The following is an 18,311-nucleotide window of genomic DNA, read 5'->3' on the forward strand; positions in this document are numbered from 1 at the left end:
ATAATAGGTTAAGATATTGAGTAAAGATAAATGATAGAGGGTAAGGATTTGCTGAATTAACTATGTGAACTGGAATACAAAAAAGGGGTGTGTGAGGAGGTCAGGAAACAAGTAAATGAAATATAAGACATGAAAATATTGATTTCTTTTTAAATTTTTTCTTACTTTTTATGTGCTTTGTTTTTGTATTTTTGTATCTCTTTTTCTTTTATTATTGTTATTCTTTTTTATTTTTATTTTTAATCTTGTAACTTTTTATTGTCTGTAAAATTTCAATAAATATCTTATAAAGAACAACAACAAAAGATCCCATTCAAAGCATCTTTGTTGCTTTACACATTGCAGAGATGCCTTCTTGTTCCCAGGCGCTGTTTCAGCGAAATCTCTCTCACACACACCCGGGGTCCCTTTGCATCTACTTGATCCTCTTCCTACTTGATTCCCCGACCACCAGCATCTCTGCCACTGTCCTGACTTTACAGCCACCAGCCCATCTCCCACTTCCAGGTCTTGCCCATTTCATTAGCGTCTGCTTTTAAGATTTCTGTGGCTGACACTGTTCCCTTTCATCTGGGATATTGGTGAACATTCCATGACATCACAGAAGCTCAAGCCAACACAACAGCGCTTGGAGCCTAGGAAGCCGCCTTATACAAAGCCAGAACAATGGTCCGTGTAGCTCAGAGCAGGATCTCTCCCTGCCCTGCCTAGAGATGCTGGGATTTGAACCCAGGACTCTCATGCGTAGCTGAGACACAAGAGGCCAGAGTTTGAGTCTACTCTTTATAAGACAGGGATGGGGAACCTGTGACTCTCTAGGTCAGTGTTTCCGAAACTTGGGTCTTCAGCTGTTTTGGACTACAATTCCCATCATCCCTGACTACTGGTCCTGCTAGCTAGGGATGATGGGAGTCGTAGTCCAAAAACAGCTTGGATACCCAAATTTGGCCCTGCTCTAGTTGTTGGATTACCAACTCCCATCAGCCCTAGCCAGACAACTCAGCCAATGGGCAGGGATGATGGTAGCTGCAGTCCCAAAAACATTTGTATGGCCACGGGATCCCTTTGCTGTAAACCAGTGGTTCTCCAAGAGTATGGCACTCCACACTGGTGGGTCAGGAGAGGATGGCAAGTGTGGCAGGAAGATTCAAGGACAATCAAAGAGACATTTAAACATTTCAGTGTAGCATCAAAATAATATTTTTTTTTATTTGCAGAATATGGGTAGATACCTTTTCAAAATGAGAGCAAGACCATCAAAGAATACCAAGGAAATTGAGAAAAGGGATTTTCAACTCTGACAAACATGAAAGATCAGAAATGAGCAGGTCTCAAATTAGACCTAGCCTAAGTCTAATTTGTCCTATATTGATCTAATTAGACCCAATACAGAGGTTACCTGGCAAAAGCAAGCTCACACCTCTCACTGTGTTTTCTATACATACCTCAGGTATGTATGTAAGAGGCTTGTTTATAATTATATTTTGGGAATGATTCATGTTCTTTTTTTAGCTGTGTTGTTTTGTACTTTCTGGGTGTCCCATAATAAGTAATAATAATAATAATAATTTATTATTTATAGCCCGCCCATCCGGCTGGGTTTCCCCAGCCACTCTGGGCGGCTTCCAAGAAAAGATTAAAAATACATTAAGACATCAGTCATTAAAAACTTCCCTAAACAGGACTGCCTTCAGGGCTGTCCCATGAACATATCATAAAGCAGTTGTGTTCCATGGCAGAAATCAAGCACGGCTAGGAGTTGCTTCTTTTTGTTTTCCGACGTATTTCTTATCCATAAAAACTTTGATGTGGTGCAAGCACATTTTGATTCTAAAGTGTGGCCACGGCTAAAGGCCAAGACTGAAAAGTCTGAGAACCACGGCCTTAAGGCATTATGTAATTAGAAAAACAAACCTTTCAGATTAACCAACGGCCAGGCTAAACCAGATATGTTTTTAACTGCGTGGTTTCTATTTATCAGTGCCTCATCTGTACCTTGCAAAGCCCCAGCCTCACATGCAGGGAGATTGGATGAACTAATCTGAGTCCATCTTTGTTTCCGCTCCTTGTTTCTGTCTTCTCAGAGAATGTCTTAGTTAATGGAACAAATTGCAAGAGAGCTGCGATTGCTTTGCTGCCATCGTTACTTTTTATTGTACCGTTTAGATTGTTCAGAACTCAATAAAACAACATTTTCTTAAAAACCCTCTCCCCTGAGGTTTATGCCATCATTGCCTTCCAACTTCTCTTTCAAGATTTTTGAGCACGATCTGCCAAGCAGCCGATTTTCCATAAACCGCGCTCTCCTTCCTCTGCGCCGCTGAAGGGAAAGGCTTAACTTTTATATACAACAGAATAGCTTTTATAATAACAGCACCTGCCGCAGAATCTTTTTGTCAACAAAGAAGAGAGATAAAGTCGAGCTGGTTCATTTGTGTGAATTTTATGATGTGCCTGCATTTAATATATCCCCAACAGGATACAATTTCCATTTACTGCTGTCAATACTTCGCCGACAGTGGAAAGCGAATCAATGGACTGCATGAATCAATGTGCCGCTTCCCTTCCAACATGTACCTTTCGCGTGGGATCTGCAGATGCTGAGGACAAGGAACAGCTGGAAGCACACCTGGAAAACTCCTCCAGCAAAAGGATTTCCATTCGAAAGGACCGGCAATGAGGCGGTTTTTGATCCCTGCATTTCACACTCCTCCGATCACGAGGAAGTTGCAAGGATAGCTTTGTACGTAAGCTGAGTCCATTTCCCACTGAGGAAAGAATACTGGAGAGAAATGGCATTTTCAGGATGCAGTCAAACCGTGGTTGTCAAACGTAATCTGTTCCGGAAGCCCGTTTGGCTTCCGAAATGTTCGACAACAGAGGTGAGGCTTCCGATTGGCTGCAGGAGCTTCCTGTCCTCAAACAGAAGCCGCATTGGACGTTCGGCTTCCGAAAAATGTTCGAAAACAGGAACACTTGCTTCCGGGTTTTTGGCATTCAAAACGTTCCAAAACGGAAGCGTTTGGGAACCAAGGTTTGACTGTACCTGTTTATTTCCCACTTGCACATGGCAGGACAGAGTCTCAAACTGAGTCACGCTCTCCCAAACTCGCATTCCCAGCATGTCCACATTCCCATCTCAGCGACATCTATGCTGGCTTGGTCATGCACACAGAATGGAAGATGTCAGGATTCTCAAGGATATGTTTTATGGGGAGCTGGCTTCAGGCACCAACTCTGCGTTACAAAGATGCCTGCAAACGTGACATGAAGTCTGGCAACGTCAACCCCTTGCAGGCGACCGCAGGGCCTGGAGGCAGATCATCAGGTTATCCACGCACAGCACTGACCAAAGGAGGAACGAGCACTTGGAGGAAAATAGGGAGAAGAAATGTCACGGCGCATCTGCAGCAGCACAACCGGACGCCTTCTTCTGCCCCAGCTGCAACAAAACATGTCTCTCGGTCTCCGCAGCCACAGCAGGCGCTGCAAGTTCCAACCACTTGACTTCACCCCCAAAGGTAAAAAACATATAAAGATTTGAAGAAATTGTGGGAAATGATTGTTGTTAAAAAACCCTGAAGTTATGATTTTGAGATGTACAGGACTTGATGAATTGTTTGAATGAAAGACTTTGGAGATTGGATTCCAGGCCAAGACCAGCCAAGATGAAGAAGGTTTTAAAATTGGATTGTTAACTATATAAGGTTTTATGGATGTGCATAAACAAGTACCATATTTTTCGCTCAATAAGACGTACCCGACCATAAGACGCACCTAGTTTTTGGAGGAGGGAAACAAGAAAAAAAATATTCTGAATCCCAGAAGCCAGAACAGCAATCCCTCTTGCTGCGCAGTGATCCCTCTTGCTGTTCTGGCTTCAGAGATAGCTGTGCAGCCTGCATTCGCTCCATAAGACGCACACACATTTTCCCATACTTTTTAGGAGGGGAAAGGTGAGTCTTATAGAGTGAAAAATACGGTATATTATAGTGGAACCAAGAGGGGGAGTGGTTGGAAGTCAACCAAAATTTATGGTTTAATTTGGTTATGATTTTTCTTCCTGTTTTTTTTGGGGGGGGGCAATAAATAAATAAATAAATAAATAAATAAATAAATATATTCCATTGTCTCCCGAGACAGACGGATTTCAACAACAAGCTGAGCAGTGAAAAGCAGGTAAACGTACAGTGCTTACCTACTAAGGTGACACCATTTGCACAAATGCAACAGGAAACATCCACCTCCTTCCATCGTGGACCCTAATTTCCACATGGGCAGCCATGTTACTCAGCTACAGGAAAAACAACAGAGATTCCCATAACACACCCTTAAACATTGTTGGTCTCCAAACTCCCATCGGCCCCAGTCAGCATGGCCAGTGGTCAAGGATGGCGGGAGCTGCAGTCTGAACGATCTGAAAGGCACCACCCTCAAGCTGCGAGACAACAGTTTGTTGCCAGTGCTCACAAACTTTCCCTCCAGTCTGCGCACAGGACGGTGGGATCTTTGCGACGGCTAGCAGCCGCCAGTCACCTACGTCTAACAATACAGTGAGACCTTGGTTCTCAAACGCCTTGGTACTCAAACAACTTGGAACCCAAACACCATAAGTGTTCCGGTTTGTGAACTTTTTTCAGAAGCCGAACGTGCTCTGTTTTGAGTGTTACGCTTCCGTTTTGAGTGCCACACTTCCGTTTTGAGTGTTACGCTGAGGTCTGTCTGTTTTTGCTATTTATTTTGCGTTTTCGTTTTTGCAGCTCTCTTTTTTTGTTTTTGCGACTGTGTGGAAGAACCCAGTTCAGCTACTGATTGATTTATTGTGTGACTGCAGTACACTCTTTATAGCTTTCATTTTATGGCTCAATGGTCTCGTTAGAGAGTAAAATTAGTGTTAAATTGCTGTTTTAAGGGTTGTTTTTAGAAGTCTGGAACGGATTAATCCATTTTGCATTACTTGCTATGGGAAGGCACACTTTGGTTTTGGAACGCTTTGGTTTTGGAACGGACTTCCGGAACGGGTTAAGTTTGAGAACCAAGGTACCACTGTACAATAAACCTATCTAGCTATCAGACACTGGGAGATTGTAGGACTGTAGAGGGCTAAGGTCCTGCTTGCAAGAACAGGATGTCGGATTATATGGGGCACAGCCCCATCTGTGACCTCGCTGCTGAAAAGCAGGGAAAGATCACAGGGCCGGGTGTTAGACCAGCGCACAGCAAATGTTAATCCGATCCGCTGATTTGCGCCCGAGCCACCAACATAATTCAAAACACACAAAGAATGTGGACAGAACAAGGTGTCAAATGCGAGGCAAACCTTAGTCAACCTCACCCCGCCACTAAACCAAAGCATGACCTCTGCCGGTGTGAAATCAGACATGTATTATGACGTCTCTTCGTAAGGGTTGTGACTGCGTGAGTGAGCGAGCGCATAGTATGCGGCAAAAGAAGCTGTCTAAGCGCCAGTTCCAGAATTGATTCCAAAGTCCTGCAAGCAATCTGAGATACAAGGGAATAGATGGAAGTGATGCATCAATGGAACAGTACTTGAAAGAGTTACAGAAGCCACGTGGAGGAACATTTTAAGAAAGCACTGCAGATAAATCAACACACAATGGCCACGTGTCAACTCTCCTGCCAGAACAGGTTTGGCAAAAGGAAGTAAAAACCAGGGAACCATCTGCTCCTCAGAGCTCCCTCTTCCCTCTCCCATCATGTTTACAATTATATTGCCTTATTAGTATCAATATGTTAATATTAGGCAGCTGCCTTCTCTGTTCTGTTCGATGCCTGCCAAAAAGTTGTTGTTGTTGTTGTTGTTTAAGCAATCTAAACATTATTTATGGACATTAAAAAAAATCTAATCATTTTATCTTCGTTTGGAAATTTTATTTTTACAATTTTATTTGTTTTTAAAGTCCACCTTCGCCGCTGTTTTAAATATCTGTTTCACAGCATTTTATGCAAACGGCTTGGAGGTATTTTGTCGGTCGAGCGGCAGGTACATTTTGCCAAAAATAAAATTAATAATACACATGGTGAAAGCTGCCATATGGGGAATCAAATGAGAGATCTGTCTAGTCCAGGAATGCCTGGGAAGGAGCATAGCTCAGTGGAAGAGCTTCTGCCTTGTAAGCAGAAGGTTTCAGGTTCGATCCCCATCATCTCCAAGTGGGAGAGAGACCACTTCCTGAAATCCGGCAGAGTCACTGACTTGATGGAAAGCACCTTTGTATGTGCCTAATGCCGGGCGAAAGGACCAGTTCTCAAGATGCAATGACAAACAGCAAGTGCAATTGCTTCCAATTGGAAAACCGTGCTTTCTTTAAGTACAGTGGTACTTTGGTTTAAGAACAGCTTAGTTTATGAACAACTTGGATGAAGAACGCTACAAACCCGGAAGTAGGTGTTTTGGTTTGTGAACTTTGCCTTGGAAGCAGTACATGTTTCGCTTCCTGTTGAGTGATAGATAGATAATTTATTACGGTCGGAGACCAGCTTATCCTGTTGAGTGTGTTCCATTTGGAAACTGAGTCCCCTGCTGCTATGGGAAAGCACGCCTTGGTTTAAGAACGCTTTGGTTTAACAACGGACTTCCGGAACGGATTAAGTTCGTAAACCAAGGTACCTCTGTAGAAATCTCCGTGGCACCATATCCGTTAAAGGCCATATCTGCTAAAAAACAAAAGCATGGTTACTTGCATGCTGGCGTGCGCGCCAATTCCACTGCAATACTAGAAAGAAGAAATTTCTTTGGCACTTTTGAGACTGTTAAAGCAGCGCTAGGAGAGATGACCAGTGGAGTTTGTGCCTACTCCAGCAGAGGATTGATGCCTTATGTGGAATCAGACCACTGGAGCAATCCAAGTTAGTTTTGTCTTCACTAACAGCCAACAGCTCTGGGGTTTTATGTGAGATTGAACATTGGAATTTTCGCATGTTTCCTAGCACTCAGTTACAGTTCTTCCCCAGCACATCTCCTTGGAAGCAAGCCACATAGAGGCCAATGAAAATTACCATGTTTGTGGGCTAAGGTGCACAGCCTAAGATTTCCATAACCCAGGTGTGTTGGGGTTTGCACAGAGCTGAACTGGTGTCCGAACATGCAATATATATCTCACTCACAGCAAAGGGGTAGCAAATTCTTGTATACACAAAGGAAGCGAGACACCAAAAACCTCTTGCATTCCGAAACAAGGTCTCAGAGCACGTTTTATAACTTTGTTTTCAATGGTGCAAGGATGCTCGCAGCCTTAGTTAATCTTTAATACACGTTCGAACCAGTGATGCAAGTTGTCAAGGAATCCACTGGTACAACGGCAGGGAAGCCTTTGTTTCCTTCAGTCATGTCACAGAAAAAGAGCAAGTCGTGATGGTCTTCACATCAAGCCTAAAGCAGCAATGGCATGGTCCATCATAGGGTTGAGTGGAATCCTCTCAGCTCGAACTGGAATTAATTCCCAAGTGGCACAGGGGGAAGATGCCAGCGCCCATGTTCCAGGGAACCCTAATGAAGCATCAAAGCAATCTACAGTGGAACCTCTACTTACAACCATAATCTGTTCCGGAGGTCCGGTCATAACTAGAAACATACATAGGTAGAGGTTCACTTTTCCATAGAAAGTAATGGAAAAGTGAATTGATGATGAAAAACACCTCCTAAAACAGCAATTTAACATGGATTTTACTGTCTAAAAAGACCATAGACCCATAAAATTAAGGCAATAATCAATATAAAGGTAAAATTGTGGACAACTCTGGGGTTGCGGCGCTCATCTCACTTTACTGGCCGAGGGAGCCGGCGTACAGCTTCTGGGTCATGTGGCCAACATGACTAAGCCGGTTCTGGCGAAGCAGCGCACGGAAACGCCGTTTACCTTCCTGCCAGAGCGGTACCTATTTATCTACTTGTACTTTGAAGTGCTTTCGAACTGCTAGGTTGGCAGCAGCAGGGACTGAGCAACGGGAGCTCACCGCGGGGATTCAAACCGCCGACCTTCTGATCGGCAAGCCCTCGGCTCTGTGGTTTAGACCACAGCGCCACCCGTGTCCCTATAATCAATGTACTGTACTATAAAATAAATAAGACAGTATTGTAGGTGAAAAAAATAAACTTTTTCTTCTTCTTACAGGCACTGAGGGTGGGTGGGCTTACCTGGCTACAAGCTGGGGGAGGGGCAAGGGTCAGTAAATAGCTGATTCACTTCAGCCAGGGTCACTTTTTTCCTTGCCAGGCCAGGTTCTTCTCTGGACTTCCTCAGGTTAGTTCCTCGGCGGGTTTGGGGCTTCAGTGCGCCCTGCTGTGCCTCTTGCAGGCGGCACCTCTTCCACAGCTTCAGGGATGGGATGGGGGCCCTCTCCCTGGCAGCAGAGGCCCCAGCGCTGCCCCGAAGCACCTACTGAAGGTCATAACTGGAATCGTATGTAAGTAGAGCCGTACGTAAGTCGAGGTTCCACTGTATCCTGCTCCACGTCTCTTTGCGTTACTTCCGGAAGACTCTACTTGCAGCCTGGATTTCCTCAGCAGCATAGCATTAAGAAGAAGAAGAGAAGAAGCAGAGTTTGGATTTGATATCCCGCCTTTCACTCCCCTTCAGGAGTCTCAAAGCGGCTAACATTCTCCTTTCCCTTCCTCCCCCACAACAAACACTCTGTGAGGTGAGTGGGGCTGAGAGACTTCAGAGAAGTGTGACTGGCCCAAGGTCACCCAGCAGCTGCATGTGGAGGAGCAGAGACGCAAACCCGGTTCCCCAGATTACGAGTCTACCGCTCTTAACCACTACACCACACTGGCTCTCATAGGATATACATTGCATTCTGCAAAACTGGGATGCATGGGAACTGAAGTCTCCCATGGCTCCCTGAAGGTCCAAAGGGCCAAGATGCTGTGCTGCTTCCTTTAGGACAGTGGGTGGGGAACCTGCAGCATTCCAGATGTTGTTGCACTACAGCTCCCATTATCCCTTATCACCAACCACGCTGATGGGAGCTACAATACAGCAACATCTGGAAGACCACAGGTTCCCCTCCCCACCACTCCTTAGGGGACAGAATGGAGGCTACCTATTTCTTCTATATGCTAGTACAAAGTATACTAATGCAAAGTGTGTGTATTGAGGGTATAGTGTTAGAAACTCAGATATGTAAGCTAGGTGCCCAATGGCTCATTAAACCTGGGTTACAGTCGCCAAAACGGAATGTCCACTTGCCATTCTTGGGCCAGGCGGCTCAGAAGTCGTGTTTTTCAACATGATTTTTTGGTCCCTGAAATTCATTCTGATTGTGCAGATAAAGTATCACGGACAGAATTCTACTGGGTGTGTAGATTCAAGGATCCCCAGGCGTGTGCCTCCAGATGGTGAACCAGGCATCTTCTCTTGGTCACAAATGGGCGATAGTCAGAGGCAAAATGCGCCTGACTCCTGGCGAATTTCGAATGCTGGTTGGGGGTGAATAGTTGTAGCTCCTTGCAATTCATGGTCCAATTCATGCAGCAGAACAGAGTCCTTTCCATATACCCTCTAAAAGCACCCAAGCTAGATCCATTTCTAATCAGCTCTGGACCTCCAACGATCTGGAATCTAACCCATCTTTACACTACAGGCTGTAGGTCGGGGGAAAATGTATTTATGTCTGAATGGCTCCCCTGCGCTCATTCACAGCATGCCAGGCAGAAGGATAGGCTAGAACGCTTCTCCCTGACACTTAGTTTTCTATGTGCAGGGAGTATATATGTATTTTAATGGAGCAGAATGCTCCCACACTCCTGCAGCTTGAAGTTGTACAGTCCAGGAACACTTCTGCCATGTGATCATCTGTTTGTGTAGAATATAGCAGCTGAAATTAAACTCGTGTCCAGTAATCAGACGGCTGAAAGGGAAGGCAAGCTCGGCTTTCCTAGCCTTCAACTCCGAGGGAGGATTCCCTGCAACCAAACATTCCTAATTTATTAGCCATCGTCATGCAGATTGCAGCGTGCCAAGAGAAGAGGACCAGGACAGAGCATGTCAGCTGTTCTGTCTGGCAGGGAAATAAATGCAAGCTGGAGAGACATTGGACGTGCAACGACTGCCGTAGGGACAGAGCTGCACAAATGTGACCTGGAAGAATATCCCTTTGCAAGGCCAGATATGGACACCAAGCATCGCTTGAGCAGTGGCTGGGCTGCCGGATCTTAGGCAAATAACCAAAGTGGTACCTGCAGGGAAAAGCCATGCACAACTCCAGACAGGGGTTTTGTACACAATCACTGCTGCATTCTCCCAATCCACATGCTTTGCCACCTGCCATGTGGACGGCACATTGGCACAAAGAAAGTCATTTGGATGTTCTTACAAAGCGCACAGGTGGAAAAGACGACCCAACGGAGCAATTAATGTTCCAATTACACAGAAAAGGTCTCACTCCTGATTCTGTTGTGTTGTGGGAGCATGAGCCCCATTTGGAAGACTGTCAGATCTTCCACCCCGGTTCTTCTATGCTAAGGGTCAGAGTGAATCGTAGAATTGGAAGGGACCCTGAGGGTCATCTAGTCCAACCCACTTGCAACGCAGGAATAAGCAGCTGACCCATACGGGGATCGGACCTGCAACCTTGGCATTATCAGCAGCACGCTCTAACCAACCTATCCAGGCTCTCTAATCTGGCAGAACTTAAAATGCAAGCTGTTCCTCCCATTTGTCTTGAGACATTCCAGTATTTTGCTGCACTGATGTGGTCTTCTGGTTCCCAATGCAAATATTAAGCAAATAAAAAGGTAAAGGTAAGGGACCCCTGACAGTAAAGTCCAATCGCAGATGACTCTGGGGTTGCGGTGCTCATCTTGCTTTACAGGCCGAGGGAGCTGGTGTTTGTCTGCAGACAGTTTTTCCAGGTCATGTGGCCAGCATGACTAAGCCACTTCTGGCGAAACCAGAGCAGCACACGGAAACGCCATTTACCTTCCTGCTGGAGTGGTACCTATTTATCTACTTGCACTTTTGGGGGGGTGCTTTCGAACTGCTAGGTTGGCAGGAGTGGGGACCGAGCAACGGGAGCTCACCCCGTTGCGGGGATTCAAACCGCCGACCTTCTGATCAGCAAGCCCAAGAGGCTCAGTAGTTTAGACCACAGTGCCACTCGTGTCGGTTAAAACCCATTTGTAGATCCAAGCACACAGAACTGTTTGCTTCTCTACCTTTTTCAATAATCCAAGTTTCCTTTAGATCAGAACAACCATGTTGGCGATAATGTCTAACACCTGTAGAGTGTTTTCAAGGTGTTCAATGGATTTCACATGCATCATCTAGTTGTGATGCCACATCATCCCTGTCAGGTAAGCTAGCATTCTTTATTTATATGACTACTTGTAAACCACCTTCCACCTTTGAGTCACAAAAATTTTGCGTGTACAAAAATATTGTTTCCCATTTTCCAGGTGGGGGGACTGAGGCAGAGAGAGCCCGGTTCTCTTAAGACCACCAAGTGAGTTCATGGCAGAGAAGAGAGAAATATCAGCTCAGCCTCTTAACCTCTAGGCCACACCAGCTCTCCAGAACCTCTCAGTTCCACAGAAGTCTACCATAAAAACATCCAACGATTGATGCCGACACTTATAAAAACAAAAAACCACCCCAGAGTGTGGCTGGTGTTTGAAAATTAACTCGCCGCTCTGTTAAAACAGCTACACATCTACTCCACGTACTATGTATTAATGTTTAATTTCACCAAAACATCTAGTCTCAAATTAACACCATGTGGCTCCATGCAGAGAAGACAGCTATCATCAAAGAAGAAAGAAAGAGAGGTCTCAGACGGCAACACTGAGCGTTTTTGCACAACTCCCCCAGAGAAAACCACAAGCCTCTTTTGTTGTTGTTAGAATGACGTTATTTCTTAAAAAGCTGGAAATTTCCAGCAATGTACACCTACTGGACTTCGAGAGAGCGAACAGAACTTGCAGAACACAGGCAACTTAGCAAAAAGGAGGAATCTGTGGGAATCGCAGACACCCAAAATCAAGGATAATAAGACAGTAGGAAGCGCACTCTGCATTTCGAAGGAGTCCTGCAAGCAAGCAGAGCCACTAAGCCAGCTTTCCGTGTTGCTAAGCACGTTGCAGGCGCGATCAGGAACTACTGATGAAAAAGGGAAGGCCGGAGAGAAGCAATATGCAATCGAAATGAATTGCCAAAGTTTCTTTAGAAATACACACACACACGCAGGAAATCTTTGGCATCTCTTGTGATATTTGCAAAAGGGAGTGGCAGAGGCCAGCATCAGGGGGCCAGAGAACTACATTGGCTCCTCAAGCTATCAAAACCAGCTGCTCTGCAAACACCCCGGGGTAAATTTCCACACTCTTACGCTTTGCCTATGGCAGCGGTTGGTCTCTAACGTTGGCTAAGCCCTGCAGATGTTGATGGGGGGGCTCCGATTCCCCTTTAACCATGCAAACATCTGGAGTGCACCACTTTGGCAATCTCTGCGTTCTGGTGCTCCCCCCCCCCCCCCCGCTACTCCCCACAACCTAAGCTCTGTGCTTTCAGACTCTCTTCTACTCAGCGTTAGGAATTTCCTGTGCTCTGCTGGCTCACTCTATAATCAAAGGCTATTTTGCAAAGGAGGGGAGTCGCTGAGAACTGCTGCAACTTCCTCTCCAGACATATAAAAGACACTCTTATAATCTTGTCTGATCTGCCTTTAAACAAGCCAGGGAACTTGCCCTCCTGTCAACTTTTGAAAGACGGGAGGCTGGATGGTTCGCATTTAAAAGAGGAGCTGGACCCAGTGGCGTAGCGTGGGGGGTGCAGGGGGGGCCGGCCGCACCGGGCGCAACATCTGGGGGCTAGGCTTAGGGGGCGCAAATCCACGGGTTAGGGGGCGCAAATTACTTGCCTTGCCCCGGGTGCTGACAACCCACGCTACGCCACTGGCTGGACCAGCTTGAAGTGAAATTTTAAAAATTCCTTCCAGTAGCACCTTAAAGACCAACTAAGTTAGTTCTTGGTATGAGATTTCGTGTGCATGCACACTTCTTCAGATACACACAGTGTGCATGCACACGAAAGCTCATACCAAGAACTAACTTAGTTGGTCTTTAAGGTGCTACTGGAAGGAATTTTTTTATTTTGACTATGGCAGACCAACACAGCTTAAAGTGCATGCACATCCACAGATATCTGGGCCTGCGCTCAGCACAGAGGAAGAGTCATCCAGGACCCAGAGGGGAAAATCCATGCAGCCACTCAGTGGTGCTCATGCTGTTTGGCATAACCCAGTTCAACACAGACTAGCAGAGAGACTGGGCATTGCAACCTGGCGAGGCCGGCCAAACAAAACAGCAACAACGGAATTAGAAACTGGGGCACTGCCCTGGGGACCTGGCCTTTCCCCCAAAGCCAAGGTGGGTAGAACGGATCCAGCCCTTTCGGGACACTCATTAATATATATATATATATCCACCGCCGCGACGCTGCCAAGACGTGTTGGCATCTCCCCTAAGGGATACCACATTATTTCCAAACACACCTGCCCTCGCTTTCTCAGCTCCACAGAACAACACCCCACAGCAGCCTCAAACTGCGGTGCACGTGTCAAATAACCCCTTAGGGAACGACACACCCCACACACCCCACAACCTGACAGGAAAGGAACGCACGACACGGCCACCTCCCAGTTCCCAGGAACAACCCAGACATCATCCGGAGAACGCCAGCATCACATGCTTCCGCAGAAGGGATGGCAATACAGGTGTGCTGTGCAGAACAGCTGTCCCGTTTCTGGACGGCCCCATAGAAAACACCTTCTTGGCTCCAAGGGGATGGCAAGCCCCACAGCTGCTCTGGGGGGAGACATGCCTCCTCAGCCCCACAGAAGCCCCATACAGACTCCAAGTCTAGCTTAGCCCCATACAGAGAATGAAAAAGGCACAGTTTCAGGGAGCATACGAGGTCAGGGCCCCCTATCCCACCCCCCAAGTTCCAGGTACCCCCCCACCAAATGTCTTCCCTCCCAGCCCCACAGATGAGACAAGATTCCTTCCCCACGGCTCTACAGCGCCCCCTGGCAAGAGCCGTATGCACTACCCTACAGACTGCCCCGTCGCATCTTCTCACAGCCCTATAGATGGGACCCCCAACCGTACCCCAAGACCCAGCTACCCCCTCATCGCCCCCAGGGAAGGCCATCTTCACAGAGACCTCCGACCCATCTCAGCCCCATAAGAAGACAGAGAGCAGGGAGCGCGCAGAGAGGACCACCCAGCATCTCTGGAGAAAGGACGCCCCACTCGGACGCCCCACAGAGACGCACAAGGACAGACCACCCGCCTCTCTCCCAACCAGTAGCTGGAGCCAAAGGCATCCCAGACGGACGCTCTTTTCCTTGGGGAACTGGGGGCAAAGAGGGAAGAGAGAAAGGACAGGCGGGTGGCCCCCACCTCCTCCCTTCCTAGTCTCTCCCCACACCCCAAATCCCCCATAGATGCTGCCACTGGGAAGGGGAAAGACAGCGCAGACAGCAACCCCTCTCCCAACGCGCATCTCTCCTCTCTTTGTTGTAAGTCACAGACAGGACTGCCCTCTCTCTGCGCAGCCAAGCAGGCAGGCAGGGGCAAAGAGAAACACCTCAGAGCACCCCCCAAAATTTTATTTTTTTATTGCACGAGATACAGAAAGCTGCAAAACCCCATTTTTTTGCACGGAAGGCTGGAGACCTTAAGGGAAAATACCCAGACACCTCATTTTTGCATGGCAGGCTGGAAACGACCCCGACTCACACACCCCACCCCAGCCTGAATGGAGAAGAGGGGTGAGTTTTTTGGGGGGTCAATGCACACGCAGGACTAGCTACTCACCCAGAGGAGATGCTGCTGCCTGCGCGCCGGCGGAAGAGTCTGCTCTGCTCCGAACGTTGGCAGCCGCTTCACAGGCACAGGCGCCGCTCAATGCCAGGCGGGATGGAACGCAGGCACACAACAGCGGGAAAGGGACCCGGATGCTGGAACACTCCGCCCCGCGAGCGTCTCCCTTCACCCCCCGCCCCGCCCCGTTTCTCAGGCCCCGCCCACAGGCTTTGCCCGTCGAAGGGCAAGGAAAAAGCGCCCCGTGGCGTGGCTTCCCGCTCCGTAGTGCGCAGGCGCGATTCTGCTGCCTTTTTTTAGCAGGCTTCGCACAGGGAGACAGTGGGAACTCGATATGATATGATATGATATGATATGATATGATATGATATGATATGATATGATATGATATGATATGATATGATATGATATGATATGATATGATATGATAATGTTGCGCTATTCTTTTTTATGTTGTGCTATTCTTAATCACAGCCAATATAATATAATTGTAATAAATGATCATCAAGAACATAATAAATGCAGTGATTAAGAATAGCATAAAACAATGCAAACAGCAAATTATTAGTCTCTTTTTTGTGTTTTGTTTTTTTTAGATAATTTTATTTATTTATACATACAACAAGAAAAAAACACACACAGAAAAACACAAATACCAAATTACACACAAATTACCAAAATAACCATAGACACATAATTTTCTTGGCAAACAATAAAACATCTATTGGTCTTAACACTAAAGACCCAACTTCCCGTCTATTCCATATTTCAAATTCATATTACGTATTGCCAATACACATTTTTTTTCATAATTAAACTTATTCTCAATAAATCTAATTTCTTCTATCTACCTAGCAACTATCACTGAAGTTCCTCGAATGCTGCAACAGAATTTAAACTGCTATATTTATTTTTCAGATATTCTTTGAAAACCTCCCATTTAGAAACAAATTCTTGTTTTAATCACAGCCAATATAATATAATTGTAATAAATGATCATCAAGAACATAATAAATGCAGTGATTAAGAATAGCATAAAACAATGCAAACAGCAAATTATTAGTCTCACAGTGTCATCAATAAAACTACTAGCACATTTGCAAAGATACGTCAGGGTCTGGGAGAGTTTCAAATTGGGTGGGGGACCCCCACACCCTCCAACATTTCTCTGATGAAACTAGGGACTCTCTACTCCCTAATAATAATCTTATTATTCATACCCAGCCCACCTGACTGGGTTGCTGCAGCCACTCTAGGCAGATTCCAACATATATAAAAACATCATAAAACATTAAATATTCTAAAAAAAACACTTCCCTCTACAGGGCTGCCTTCAGATGTCTTCTAACGGGTGTAGAGTTATTTATCTCCTTGGCTCTGAGGTGGCATAACTCCATACCCTCCAACATTCCTCCGATGAAAATAGGGACGTCCTAAGGAAAAGGGGACCTTCTGGGATCAAATCAGAAACCAGAACGGCTTCTGTAAATCTGGGACTGTCCTTGTAAAATAGGGATACTTGGAGGGTCTAGCACCCACATGTTGAGGTTAATAATAATAATAATAATAATTTCTGCAGCTTTGGGCAAGCATCTTTCCATCCAAACCCTGTTATCTGAGATCCTTCCCTTTTAAACTGGTTTGAGTCCAGGGTCTTTCCACATGCAAAATACGGGATCTGCTTTTGAGCACTTTCAGCGAGCAGATCAGTGAGAGCAAAACTGGGCTGCTAAGTCCAGTGTCTTCCTCTCTTTTGGGGGGTATGGTGAACAGTGGGCCTCTAAAACTGGCGTGTCTTCCTAACACTGGCCAGATGGCCCAGAATGGACTTTGTCAAAGAATGTGGCTGGAATAGGAAAGAAAGCATTTTAAAATCCAATTGGTCTCCAAGCTTGGAACAGCATAAAAAGGTAAAGGGACCCCTGACCATTTGGTCCAGTCGCGGACGACTCTGGGGTTGCAGGGCTCATCCTACTTTATTGGCCGAGGGAGCCGGCGTACAGCTTCCAGGTCATGTGGCCAGCATGACTAAGCCGCTTCTGGCGAACCAGAGCAGCGCACGGAAACACAGTTTACCTTCCCACTGGAGTGGTACCTATTTATCTACTTGCACTTTGACATGCTTTTGAACTGTTAGGTGGGCAGGAGCAGGGACCGAGCAACGGGAACTCACCCCATCACAGGGATTCAAACCGCCGACCTTCTGATCGGCAAGCCCTAGGCTCAGTGGTTTAGCCCACAGCACCACCCGCGTCCCTTTGGAACAGCATACTTTACTTCTATTGCATGTCTAGGGGGGTGAGGGTGCCAGGGGGCACCCAACACGGTGGGAAGAGCATCCTTTACAAGACAGAGATGGTGGAAACAGCTAGAGGCGGCGAGGTCTATGGAATTGCTTCATGCAGTTTAAATGTCCCCAGCAAGAAAGTGAAAATGAAATACCGTATTTTTTGCACCATAACACTCACTTTTTTCCTCCTAGAAAGTAAGGGGAAATGTCTGTGCGTGTTATGGAGCGAATGCCTATGGGTGGTGGTGGGGATCTGCTGCAGTCGTGAGCAGTGGATCCATGGTTCCCCTTCCTTCCCTCCTCCGTGGCTCGCTTTGAAACAGCAAAGCGGGAGAAGAGCCGCTGAGTGGGGGGGGGGGGAGGAGAGGGACAGAGAGCCTGCTTGCTTTAAAGGAGCACAGCAGGAGAGGAGAGGAGCCTTCTCCCCTTATACCCCCCTTCTTCATTATTAGCAGCATCCTTCTCCACACACCCCATGCGTGCTCCTTGTCCCTTGAGTGCTTTTCCTTCCCTCCCCACTTAAAACGTGGTTACAAAGCATGGATCCACATGGATCCTCAGGATTTTTGCACTGGGTCACCCCAAATTCACCATCAGATCACATAGCATGTCCATGGCTACATCTTGCACCAAAAAAATCACGCACCCACTGTTGTCTGGGGCCGCAGTGGTGCAAAAACGTGGTTACAAAGCATGGATCCACATGGATCCTCAGGATTTTTGCATTGGGCTACTCCAAACTCACTGTCAGATCACATGTCTGTGGCCACAGCATGAACCACAAAAAATCATACACCCACTATTTCGTTTAGAATATTTTTTTCCTTGTTTTCCTCCTCTAAAAACTACGTGCGTGTTATGGTCAGGTGCGTGTTATAGAGCGAAAAATACGGTAAATCAAAGTCCGATTCACCATCTTTTCCTGGTGCCACACAGTGGTGTTGCATGTGGCAGTGGGGCAGTCGCCCTGGGCTCAGTTTTATTGGGGTGAGCCAGACCCTCCAAGTGTCCCTAATTTCCAGGGACAGTCCCTGATTTAGAGAAGCCATCCCAGTTTCTGATTTGATCCCAGAATGTCCTGTGTTTCCAAAGGATGTCCCTATTTTCATCAGAGAAATGTCGGAGGGTATGGAGTTATCCAACCCCCGCGCCGTCTGAAGGTAATCCTGTCTGGGG

The 18,311-nt window shown here is 46.5% G+C and overlaps 1 protein-coding gene across 3 annotated transcripts in view; it reads right to left on the reverse strand.

Moving 5' to 3' along the window:
• The window catches only part of RNF24 (ring finger protein 24), an 82,400-nt gene extending 67,404 nt beyond the window's left edge, over positions 1-14,996 (reverse strand). The window contains exon 1 of one of the 3 annotated variants that reach the window (XM_083459118.1): positions 14,840-14,996. The gene's annotated coding sequence lies outside the window, so the exon portion shown is untranslated. Of the gene's footprint in view, positions 1-2,577; positions 2,788-14,839 lie in introns of those variants that run through there. The other 2 variants (XM_083459117.1, XM_083459119.1) reach the window with 2 other exon arrangements.
• Between the last annotated feature and the right edge of the window lie 3,315 nt (positions 14,997-18,311).

Source organism: Podarcis liolepis, assembly GCF_965112155.1.
Source record: "Podarcis liolepis genome assembly, chromosome: 9".
NCBI lineage: Eukaryota > Metazoa > Chordata > Lepidosauria > Squamata > Lacertidae > Podarcis > Podarcis liolepis.